The sequence below is a fragment of the Equus asinus genome, chromosome 28, assembly GCF_041296235.1.
Source record: "Equus asinus isolate D_3611 breed Donkey chromosome 28, EquAss-T2T_v2, whole genome shotgun sequence".
Taxonomy (NCBI): domain Eukaryota; kingdom Metazoa; phylum Chordata; class Mammalia; order Perissodactyla; family Equidae; genus Equus; species Equus asinus.
In genome coordinates, this window is record NC_091817.1 from 19190542 (window position 1) to 19203339 (window position 12798).

The 12798-nt window shown below is 45.4% G+C and overlaps 1 long non-coding RNA gene across 1 annotated transcript in view; it reads left to right on the forward strand.

Annotated features, from left to right (window-relative positions):
• Positions 1 to 8415: 8415 nt before the first annotated feature.
• Positions 8416 to 12798, forward strand: part of LOC139042399 (uncharacterized) — a 78954-nt gene continuing 74571 nt past the window's right edge. Inside the window, exon 1 of the long non-coding RNA XR_011499128.1 lies at positions 8416 to 8654. This is a non-coding gene — a long non-coding RNA (uncharacterized lncRNA). The remainder of the gene's footprint in view (positions 8655 to 12798) is intronic.

Below are 12798 nucleotides of genomic sequence, written 5' to 3' on the forward strand. Positions count from 1 at the left end.
AATTAAAGCAAGAAACATCAAAGAAAAATATCTTCAGAATTGTGCGGGTTTCTTTTTAATTGGAATTTATAATTGCTCCTAATTATAGGACATATTTTAAATGTTACTTTGAGAGGCCCAGGAAGGAGGTGGAGCCCTGTCCACTCCAGCCACAGGAGCTATAACCTTGACGTTTTAATTAGATATTATTTTGAAATATGTAAATGGGATTTACATACTCAGCGAAACATATCATTGATTGTGCAATTTGCCCGAGAAGACAAAATGATACATAATACACAGTTTAAAAAATAATCAACGTGTCAAAGAGACTGCAGAAATTCTTAAGAGGGGTGGAAGCAACAAAATGTGTCACCGTTGCAAACACATTAAGGTTTTCTAATATTTTCTCTGGGCAGTCTCTTTTCTTAGCAAACTAGCGTTAGTGGCAACATCCAACTAGACAGAGAGAGGTGAGTTCGGTTGATTTATGGTCCCCACACGCCCATCCCGCAGATAAAAAGGGAGGTCAGAAGAGGGTCAAGAATCTTCTCTTTGGAAGGAATTTCTGGTGCTGTATTACCTGGCTGCAGGAGGATGATTAAAACAATTCCTTAAGTTGCCTTCTCATGAGATGCTTTGCTCTTTGATGCTTCAATAAATTAACAATTTGGGACAGAAATTATAGGACAGATGGGACAAACCCATCTTCCTAACTTGGCCATCATAACGTTAGCTTGGGGTCGGATGAGATGAAATTTACTGCTGAAATCCAGCAATTGGGAAAATTTACTAATGGAATTTTTCTGGGAGGAAAGAGACGGGATGGAGAAGTCCATCGTTCTCCGCAGGTTTAAACGTTACTGTAATCTTTCAGAAGCTTAGACCCCACTTGAGACTAATAGCAGGAAGGAGCAATGAGCCTCCTAAAATAAAATCTCGGTGAGGTTTGAAAAAGAAGGCTGAGTAGTGAAAGGGGAGCTTTGTCATCTGTGGGGCCCTGGACACTAGGCCCTACCCCAGCTGTCTGGGGCATTGTGCCCTGGAGTCTCTGTGACAGCAAAGCTGCCTACTTGGAGTGTGGATGCTCTGACCAAACTGAGAGGGAATTCCTTGGTTGTCAGCCTCCGCCATGCATTGAAGGACTTACTGGCCAGGGGAGGATCTGAACTAGAGAACGCAGCAGCAATTGGAGTGAGAGGCTCTGCCTGGGTTCCCTCATTTCAGTCCAAGCAGGCACCATGTGCTTTAGCCATGGCTAAACCACTGAGAGGGAGGCTCTCATCCCACATCAGGTTTAGGGCCCCGGCTTTGTCCTGGTGGTTGTCTGCTAGGCCAGCCACTTCCAGCAGACCTGTGTCAGTGGCATCCTCCAGCCCTAAAGTGCTGCCCCTTACTTATGTCACTGCATAAGGAGTGCCCAGGACCAGGGAATTCTTGGGGTGTTTCTGAGTGGGGTGATGCCAGAGAAGAGAAGAATAAGTGGGTGGTGTGATGCAGCTGCTTAAGGGGACTCTTAAGGGAAAGGTGACCACATTCTCTTGGCTCCACATCAGTAAAGCAGATAAATCCCACTGGTACAAAATCCCAAACCTGAAACTCTAACTAGTCGAGGTGCTGGTGGAGACAGAGGAGAGTGACATGTGCCATCTTCTTCTCTATACTCGGCTTGCCACTCTCAGCCCTTTGAAAGGGAGGTGTTACCGGAGTGAGAGGAAGGGGACGCAGGGAGTACCTACTTGCTGGGACTGTTGAAGGCTGACCCTTTCAATGACAGTGACCAGAACTGTTTCCCACTTCCTGTTTTCAACTGCTCACCACATACCACCACTCCACCGCAGAACATTCACTAATAACCGTCATGAGCTAGCTGCCTTCTGGGGTTACTCCAGCCCCCCAGCACTGAGTATGAGGTCTTTACCACACTCTACATCCTGAGTGTGCTCTACCAAGTAGGCAGATGTTCCCTGGGCGAGGGGAAAAGGCACAAGAGATTGCCGTCTTGTCCACTCCTGTTTTTGTGGCCCCCTCTCTGCTTCTTACCCGGGAAGTCCGCTCTCTCCATTGAGGACAGAGGCATTGGGAAAACTCTCCCAGTGAGACTGCAGGGTGGGGCACATCCCTCTTATCGGGGCTAAAAAAAACGCACCCTGTATCTGGGATGCAACTGTATTTCCTCGGTGCACCTCAACCTAATTTCCTGTGGATTTCAGATCATCTTTTATTTCCAATTATGCTGCTGTTCACATTATTGATTTGGAGGATACAAATGTTGAATGACAAGAGAGAGAGAAGCAGTGGGGAGGAGAAGAATTCCATTTTGCCTGAAGGATGAGATACTCGAAATGCCACCCTGCACAGCATCTCCGAAGCGTTCATCAACGTGGCAGAGGCTGGCTCAATTATCTTTGTGTCAGATGATTATCTGAGAGCTTAATTTAATCTCCATTATCCTCCCCCGTCATATTTCAATTAAATCTGCTATCAGAGTGTTAACACATCTTTGAACCTGCTATTTCTTCAGTTAATTTTCCACTAAGAGGTGCTGGAGAGTAACAGATGTCATAATTATGCAATTATTAAGTGTATTTGACACTCGTTCTCTCAGGATTTTGTGGTTGGGGTAGGAGTGCTGGAAAATTAATCTGATGACAATATGCTTCCGTTGTGATCCGTAACACCAGGGCAGGCTGCGCTCTGTCCTCCCGCTGTTTCAGACGCGCCGCCAAGAAAGATGAAGGATTAACTAATTGTGCGTCAGATTTGTTTCACTTTTGTACATCTGGTAAATCCGATGAGTTCATTAGGCAAGCAGAAGTTCACAGACAGGTTTTTTTTTTTTACCCTCTTCAAGACCTCAAAAAGTACAGCAATTACATGTCCATATATCATGGGAAGTTAACAACCGTAGTGTTAAGAGCAGTAAATTTTGACTTAAAAATCCTGAGTTTTAGTTAGGGATTGGATATCAGTAACTGTATGACTTTGGTTAGGTCATGTCCACTCTCTGAGCTTCCGTTCCATGAGGAATGGACAGGCTTGACTCTCTCAGCTCTACCATCTGATGAAAACAGGTAAAAACTTTCTATTCTCCTTATAGGTGGGTAGACACATAGAAAGATGGATAGATAGAAAGATAACCCCTCTAGACATACCTCTCTCTAAATAGATCTCTCTCTATATATAAATTATAGCAATATATAGATATAGATGTAAATGGAGATATATATCTACAGATATATATGGAGATTTGTATGGCGATAGATATCTCTATATATGTGATATGGAAATATATTTATAAAGCTCATAAGTATATATGTATACATAAAATATATTTTAAAATTTTTAAATATTGTGTGCAAATATTTATTCTTTATATACACATGCTTTAAAAATATGCATATTATCTATTCCTATAGCTATCTAAATCTTCAGATCTGTTAAATTTGAGGTCTGAAAAGATGTCTCTGCTGATCTTTTGGTCTGTAACACACAGTCACTGAAACCAAAAGCTCATCAGGACTTTAAACCTCCGGTTTTTGACAGATATTGTCTGTGTGACCTTAGGCAAATTGCCTACCCACTCTGAGCTTCAATCTTCTCTTCTATAAAATGAGTACGCAAAGATGAAACCTAGTTCCTAAGATTGTTGAGATGGTTAAGCAAAATACTGTATCCATCACAGTCTATTTCAATCTATATATCTGGTTCGTGTCTAGGAAGGGAGCTGAAAATACATAAGGGAAGTTGCGTTAGGAATAGATATGCAGACTGGCTGAGCGTGGATATTTTTGGAATTTTTTTTACATCACATAAGGTTTTCCACAGTACTAGAGAGCACTAGTGTGTCCTGGAGGACTGAAGAGATCATCCAGTTGAGCCCTTTTCCTTTAAGGACAAGGAAACCAGAGCCCAGAGGGCGTCTTCCCAAGCACATTGGCTGCTGGAGACAAGATGGGGCCAAGAACCCCGGTCTCCCTCTCCCCAGTCTGGGGTCTTTGCTCTCTGCACATGGCCTCTTAATCCACATGGATCAGTTTTACATGAGCTCTGAGTGGTCCGTCTGCTACAAGCGTTCTCAGATCTTCTGCTCTTCGTCAAACCCAGACTCTTCTGCCCGATTACTCCACCAGTGCCGCCCATGTGGATGAAAGTAAACAATGGTAACTTCAACCCAACTGCCTTACGTATGGGTGTTGCCTGCACTCTTCACTCAGTGGGAATCCTACCTGGAAGCCAAATCGATAAAAACAGATCAAAGAATGAGGCTCTGGTTTAATCAGGATTCTGATAGCAGTAGTTCAGTGTGCTCACTCACACGTTTCCATCCATGAGGTGTTCTGGGAAAACCCTGGGGTCCTATAGGGGCCATTTAGGAAACTATCATTCCGTGTCATAATTTTTGCCAAATGGAATTTTATTGAATGGATATAGAAAATTTATTTGACTAATCACTTTTTGTTAGGCATCTAGGTTGTTTCTGATTTTTTATAAAAAAGATCTGCAAGGAGCTAGACATTTGGTTTATGAAAAGCTTCCTTTCATATGAATTGGGTCCTAATAGATTTCCTGTCTGGAAGGTGTCACTTTCTTTCCGTTAGGAATGATATCAAGATTAGCCCGAAGCACTTGATGTGGATGCCTACATTTATGCTGTGAAATTAAGTAAAATATATTACCGTTCTCTGGCATTTGGGTCTTTGGAGACAGTAGTTCAAGCCAAAGAGGAGAGAGGCTTCAGGTAGTGTTGGATCAAGGGCTTGAATTATGTCATCAGGTTTATCACCAGGTATCTCGCTTTCAATGCTGTGCCCTGGCTTCATGCTCACATATTGCAGACAGGTTCCTTTCATGCAGCTGGAGAAGGGAGCCACTATCAGCTAGGTTTTGTAACTCTTGCAAAAGATAATTTTTTTCTGTTTTTGCTTTTAACCTAGTATCTTCCTACCAATCTATTCTGATAACCCTTTTCTGTGGGATACTCCTTGTTTATTCCGTCAGATCCATTCTCTATTTTTTCCCCCACCCTCCTTTAACTGCTTCAGCCAAGTTCCCTTGTCCTCTGGCTTCCAGTCGGGTTTGGCCAGTGGGAGACTGTGTTCATCTCCTGGAGCTGTGGTGACACAGTACCACAATCTGGGTGGCTTATAACCACAAAAAATTGTTGTCTTACAATTCAGGAGGCTGGAAGTCCAAAATCACGGTGTCATCAGGGGATTGTTCCCTCTGAAAACAGGAGTGGGGAATCCTTTCTCACCTCTTCCAGCTTCTGGTGTTAGCCAGCAGTCTTTGGCTTGGAGCTGCCTCACTGCAATCTCTGCCTCTGGCATCACATGGCCACCTTCTCCGTGTGTCTGTCTGTCTCCCTGTCTTCTCTCTTTTTACAAGGACACCAGTCCTATTGGATTAAGGGCCCATCCTACTCCAGTATGGCTTTATCTTAACTAATTACATCTGCAATGGGGGGGGGGGGGAAGAAGAGAGAAGTTGGGGCATTTATTTCCCAGGGTTGGAAGTGCGTGTGTTCCCCTGTTCTTCTACTGAAAGCCACAGCCTCTGTGAAACACCCAGCTGCTGTCAGAGGGCTGTCTCCTTCGGCTCTGGGATTCTGGTGCCTTCCTCTCCTTGCTCCTTCAGGTCTAGGGGTGGAGCAGCTTCCTGATGTGCTAACCCTCTGCTCTCCCTTTCTGCTTTCCTGTCCTCCAGCTGTCCTCAGTCATCCTGCTAGAGTATACCGTCTCCCACGTGCCAGAAGGTAGAGCTGAATGCGCACGGTGTGTCTGTCGCTGTTACAGCTTCCAGGAGCTGCACGTGCATGAAAACCACCTGAGGGAACAGTTCTGGGCATGGTGGGGCCTGACGTTCTGCATTTTTAACAGGCTCACAGGCATGGAGGCAGACGCTGCCCGAATGTAGAGGAAGCAGCCTCAGGCTAAGGCCAGGAATTAGCAACAGGGAAGAGTGGGCCGTCTACAACGGGCTGGAGAGAGTGGGAGCGTGGTGAAGTTAGCACAATTCCATCTTTTATAATGTCTAGAGGCCCTGTCAGAGCCTGACTTCAGAACAGCAAATATTTTGTGAGCTGGGACCACTTCTGCGTAGGGAAGTAAGAACTTAAGAAATCACCCCCTTTGTGTCCTCTAACATCTTTTTAGTGTCTTAACCACACATTATTGCAAATAATATTTTTAAAAAGGCACCATGTTACCTCAAAAAAGAGTGCTTAGGCCTCTATAGTTACCCTGGCCACCTCTGAGGGCCGGTCTCCCCCAAGGCCTCAGAGGTCGTGGCCGAGGGCCAGCCCCCAGCACTATTTTCAGGCTGTTGGCCCTTTGTAAACTTGGGAGCAAGGAAAGTTCATGTTCAAGGGCCCCAGCTGCTCTTTTTACATCTCTGCCTTGAGAAAGGATGTGACATCGGCCAAGTACCTCCAGCGTCAATGGGCACCCTCTCCCTGGAGGGGCCATTTTAGCCGTATCTTGTCTCCCTGCGGTCTAGAACAGAGATCCTCAAGGGGTGGGCCATGGCCTGGTACCCATCCACTCTTTGTTATCGTAAGTCCATGATGAGGCAAGGCTAGAAATTAAGAGGATATGTTTAGAATTTTTTTTCCAGCAATTTGACGTTACTAAGACACTTAATCGCTGTGATGCAAAAAATATCCGTCTGCAGTGGACTAGAAACAAAAGACAAATGCTTCGTTCTTTGCAGAGCCTTTGAGAAGCACCTTCTAGAAGACTTTATCCCAAGGAAAGGAATCCCAGGCAGTCCTTGGGTCAGAGGAACTTGTGAACGACCGGGACCTCCATTTCCCCAGCCTCTGCAGTTGGGTTGTGTGGGTGACAGTCATTCTGGCCTTCCTGTGAGGACATGCCGCCTCAAAGAGGGCAGGGCTGTGTGCCTATCACCCTCACCTCAGCCCTCCAATTCCGCAGCAACTCATGGAGGTGAGGGGTTTCGACACGGTGAGCGCTGACAGTGAAAATACAGACCACAGAAGAGGCACTGCGTGAACAGTCCGCACGAGAAAAGTCCCGTTCATTGTCCTCATGCACGTGGAGCTCAGATGGCCCACCTCTGACTCCAGCGCACGACCGCTTTCTCTTTCCCAGTTTTACTCCTTTCCTTTTTTCCCCTTTCCATCCCTTTTTTGTAAAGCAGTCTAGTGAAAGACCGCCTGGTGGAAGGTTTCATATACAAGAAATTACTATTTTTATGCGCTCTCCCTTAGGGTACACGCCAGCACAATCCATACTTTTGTGGGCATTTTTTTCCTATAATATGTTTGTAGCCAGAATATGGAACCAGCTTCAAGAAAATTAAACAGAACAAGAGAAGCCATGTGCCCCGCAATTAAAGGAAACACTCCAAGTAGCAATGGGAACCCAACAGGACAGTGCACTGTGCCAAGAGAAAAATATGCAGCCGGAAAATCTGCCAAGGGTCCCTGATTTGTAAAGATTTTTTTCCATATTTAGGTAAATTAATGTAATTATTTAATGCCTCCTGCAATGGTAATAGGATTGTGCATGGGCCCTTTCAACATATGGTGCTGGCACCAAAATCCTCTTTGAGGGAAGAAAAAGGGTCGGGGGGGGGTGGTGTCAAGGCTTGGATCTCATTTGCCGGTTTTAACGTTGGAGGTCTGCCTGGCCCTCGGCTAGCTGTGGGGGTGGGGGGGAGAGAACTGGGGCAATTGATTCAGGGCTTTTCACAAGTTGGTGGGGACAGCAGGCACACGTGCCACCCACTGCCACAATCAAGGCTCTCTCGCCAGCCACCCTGCGTGTTCCTTTGCAAAGCCTGGTCTTCGGATTTGGGACCCACTCGCATGTAGTTTCTTCTCCAATACTCCCAAAAGCTACTGAGAGAGGAGGAGATTGGATTCATTCACTTTCTTTTGGGTCACCTCCTTTTCAAGGAGGTCACCATTTCTAATTCCCAGATCTATGTGCAAGGCCTCCTTGGAAGGTGAGACAGATTGTCCCATGCCCCAGCATCTTCCCAGCAGGGCAGTCCTGTCTACTTAAAACTGTACAGAACAGATGGCAAAGCCACTTAGATCCAAAATTTGGATTATCTCTTTAGAATTCTACATCAATTATGTGAAGTCAAAGGCCTCATCCATTGCCTGACAAATAATAACAGCAACAATAACATTTAATTCCTAAGAAATTGAGTGCTTAGTTCATACACTAAAGAGGACAAGATATACTGCCTCTTCTTCACAAAGCTTATACTCTCAGAGGAGAGATGGCATAAACACATAAAATAATGAGAAACAATGGGAGGCGTGATGAATGGTGTGGTGTGTGCCCCTCCCTCCAGGCCAGAGAAAGTTGGGGGGGAAAATCTGACTTAGAAGAGTGGGTAGCAGTGGCTTAAACAGATGGAAGGGAAGGATCCATTGTTTATGCAACATTGGGGAAGCAGGAATAAAGACAGCGTGCTTGAGAGTTTGTGAGGAGGAGGGTAGGAAATACCTTGTGGGAGGAGGGGAAAATGACGTGAGATGAGCAGTCTTGGAGAACCGTAAAAGTGAAATTGCCAAGGACTTTTTTTAACTACCGTTATGTGCTCTAGGGTCTTTAAAATCTCATTCCCTTATGACAGCTAATTTTCATCTCCTGACGTCACCATGCTCCTTCCGGGAGAATTCCTACTGCCCTCTAGAGGTAAGTCAAGGAATCGACATTTATGGGGCACTAGCAGGGGTTGAAGGGAGGGGCACCACTGGTTATCCTTGGCCCCACGGAAGGCCTTGGGAAGAGCCTCTCATGCCTGCCTTCTTGCTGTGATGGGAGTGCCATCAGATGGAAGCTAGCATCTGAATCTGAGTGTCCCAATGTCTGTGGGAGTGACCAAGCAGCATGGTTCCCTGTGCAATTGTCCCATGTTTATCTCAGATGCTGCAATGTCTTATAGCCAGAAAAGTTGGATTGTGGTGTTTATGGATCCAGGCTCTGAACTGAAAGCTGCATTCCTCAAGTTGTAAATCTGAAGCCCAGGATAAGGCACTGAGGGAATTCTTCCAGGCCCTTGGGGACCCATCAAAGACTGTCCAATTCTGAATTTAGACTGTCTCTTTGTTACTTTCAGCCAAATTCTAGACTGTCCACATTTTAAGAGTGGGGTTCAATGCTTTCTTGCCATATGCCACTCCTCCCACGGCTTTACCCTTAACAGTCTGATAGAGTGTGCGAGGGAAAGGGCTATACTTTATAAAATGCCAGGCATGAGGGAGAAATACGCATCCACACTGTGGAAGCATGGCATGAGGATGTCTTAAAGATGACCCAGGGGCTAATAGCACTTGACAGATAAGTACCTAATGAATATTAGTTGAATCAATGATGAAATTTTAAGTCCTGAGTTCTTGACCTGAGCTTGTCTTGAACATTTTGTGATGTTGTCAGGTCATATTCCCTCTAGGATTCTCTCTTCATCTGTTAAATGGGTAGATTGCCCTCTGCTTTCTTTACTTAAACAGATTTAGCGAGCAAATGAAATTATGGATGCAGGAGTCCTGCTATTGGAGTTTGTGCCATACAAGGAAAGGGATGGCCCTCATCACTGCTGTTCACATTTATTCTTGGAGGATTCCAATAGACACGCTATTCTAACCATCTGTCTAGCTGTGACTTAAGGCACTATATAAACAATAGTGGGAATTCCCCCTCACCTCTCCTGACACTGGATCTCCAAGCAGATCCGAACAATTTGGATTGCTTTTTTCATGCATCAGGGTGAAGCACGGTGGTGGGAGATCATCAGTGAATACAGACCTACCATCCTGGATGGCTACTCCAAGGCTTAGGAGCCTTAACACCTGAGTTGAGTTAGCAGGAGCCTTAACACCTGAGTTGAATTATTTTGATAATTGTCTCTATGGCTCCCTTTTTTTTTTGTTTGGTAGCTCTCTGGCCTAAGGAGGGTTGTAAATAGAATAAGATCTTCTTTGTGGAACATCTATCCTTAATTAATTAATTAATTCATCTAAGGAACATTTTTGAGCTGCCACTATGTGTTAGCAAAGTGCTAAGTGATAGATATTTAAACCCTTATCTTAAGCAGCTTATAATCATGCTGATATAGCAAAAACATGTTATTCTGAGTGCCAACTTCAATCATGTGGTAATAGTTGCAAGGTTAAAAAGGATTCTGAGGCCACATAAAGACTGACAAAAGTGCTACAATCGATTAGCAATATTTCCAATGGGCATAGTAGGGAGAGCAGCAACAGATTTTGCTGCAGATTAACGAATATAAAAAAAGGCACTATTCCCCAGTCCTAGGGCTGAATGTCACTCTATTGGGATAATATTATATCCCCTAAAAACATTCCCTAAAGTATAATGAGTTAAACATATAGAAGTTTATTTCTCATTCACCTAATGTCTAAAATAGATCATCCTATCTGGCAATTAGCTCACCTCCAAGTGGTGAGTCAAGAACCCAGACTCCTTCCACATTGTGGCTCTGTCACCCTGACATGTGATTTCTGAGTTACTGTGCTCTTTTGCAGGAAGCCAGCAGAAGGGAAAAGAGGGGTGGTGCAGGTATGCTTGTTTCTCATGTTTCTTAGTCTGAAAGAGTCACTCATGACTGTTGCTCCTGTTCCATTGGTGATGTTTCATGATTCCATCTAGATGCAAGGGAAGCAGGCAAATGCGGTTGTGGCTGGGAGAAGGCATCCTCACAACAACTCTACACTATCTTTCTTGGACACAGAGTCATTGCTTTAAACAAGGTCTCCATTTCTTCCAGTCATGCCTGCTTGAGCTCATTTTCTTCTTCCCTGCAATGAGCCTGGCTCCTTTTACAAAAGCTGGAGAAAGTCCAAATCTATGTCTCTCTATATAGGAACTATCCTCATCTAGGTTTTAAGTAAAGTACATAATTTCCAATTCCCTTCCAATTTGCTGTGGAGCAAAAATCCAAAGACAGATGCCCCCAGTCACATTCAGGGCTCTGCCAGGTGTTGTCAGCAGTGGCTGTTTGAGAAAAAACACCCAACATGGTGTAGAGCCGTAAAGATTTCTGAGACTTTGCCGCAGGGGGAAGGCAGGGACTTGAGTTTCTCTTCACTAAACCCTCACTGAGACCCGGCCTTTACAACTCAGTGTTTGAAGCTCTGGGACTGCTTATGTAAACATGCTATTCTAACAGTGCCTGGCAGCCCAATATAAAATTAATTTTACAGTATCTTGCAAGCCATATAGAACCTTTATTGTGGAGGGCAGCATTAGATCTTTTCATAAAGACTGGCAGATAATTTTATCTAATTTCATTGACTGTGTTTAAATGGTGTTTTCCTTTCTTTATTTGGCCCCTTTTGTGGCTACTTACAAGTCCCTCCCAAACTCTCCACCACTCTGTCCACGAAGTACACAGGAGGAAACCCCGGTCACCGAGTCATTCCTATGGGGTTCTCTGGGGTCTCTCTCCCTGGCAGTCAACTCCAGTTTCTCCTGGAGCAAGAGTAAGGATAAACTAGTATCTGGACACCTCCTGTGTGGATGGGCTAGCCCAATCAAAGCCAGGATAGCCCTCTGTTGGATGTATGTCTTTCTCCACACTCTCTTCCCACATCAATCCTCACTCTAGGAGAGGAGGCAAATCGACTCAGTCCAAACTTAGGTTTATACCCAAGTTCTCCTTTTACTTACTGCATGCCCTTGGGCAAGCCACATCCTCTCTGAATCTCACTTTATTCATTTGTTAAATGGGGATAAAAGTTCCTTCTTTTAGTGTCGTGATGAGGTTTACACGGGATAACCTAGCCTAGTACCTGTAGAACATCCAGGGCGCAGGTATTGGTCAGGGTATAGTGATGTTACTTCGTGTAATAAACATCCCCTAATCTTAGTGCCTTAAGGCAATTTAAGTTTGTTTCCCACTGACTAAAAGTCCAGTGGGGGTGTTTCTGGTGGGGCAGCTCTCCAGAATGACTGTCTTCTAGGGGTGACTTGAGGACCCAGGCTTTTTCCACCCTGTGATCTCCTGGGCCATCTTCTATGGTCTTGGAGAACTTGGCTTCTAGTCCCGCAGCTGTGGGAGAGAGAGTGTGGGGAAGAATCTATAGGAGGTTTTCTGGCCAGGCGCGGAGGGGATGTATACATCATTTCTGCCTATATTCCATCGGCCAGAATCTGTCACATGCTCCCACCTCGATGCGATGGGTAGAGGTGAGGATTTGGGAAATGTAGTGTAGCTTTCTAGAAGAAAGGAGAATCGGACATGAGTAAACAGCAGCAGCCTCTGCTGCAGCAATCAGCAAGGGTGAAGGCTCCGCTCCTTCCGTCTCAGGACTCCATTCCCTGCCTGAGTCAGGACACAAGCTTTGATGCCCTCGACTGCCTCCTCCCTGCCCTCTCTTGGTCTGCGCCCCGTTGTGCTGGGTCCTCCCTCCTTCTTTAGACTGGCACAAAATACTGCATCCAGGAGGGGGATCTGGTGCTCTAAGTGGCCACTGTGGGGTCAGATGATGTGACCTGGAGGTGTTGAACTTTGGCCAATGGGAAATGGGAGAAAGAGCTGAGCAGATAAATCTCCTTTCTCCCTCCCATGGAGTGCCCCAGGGTGCAGCCACTCCTTGCAGCCCGGCACAGGGGTGGGGGGCACGGAGAGGGACAGACTGCTATGTCACTTTGTGGTGCATTACGATGTAGTGGTCCCTGCACTAAAGCCCCTAGTGTGTTGCAGCACTTGTCCCCTTGCATCCCACCCTCACCATCCTGGCCTTCTACATCCTAAACATTGTGTTACATCTCAATCCTTCCCATAGACTCTGTTTCCTAGACGACCAGGGCTAGGCTG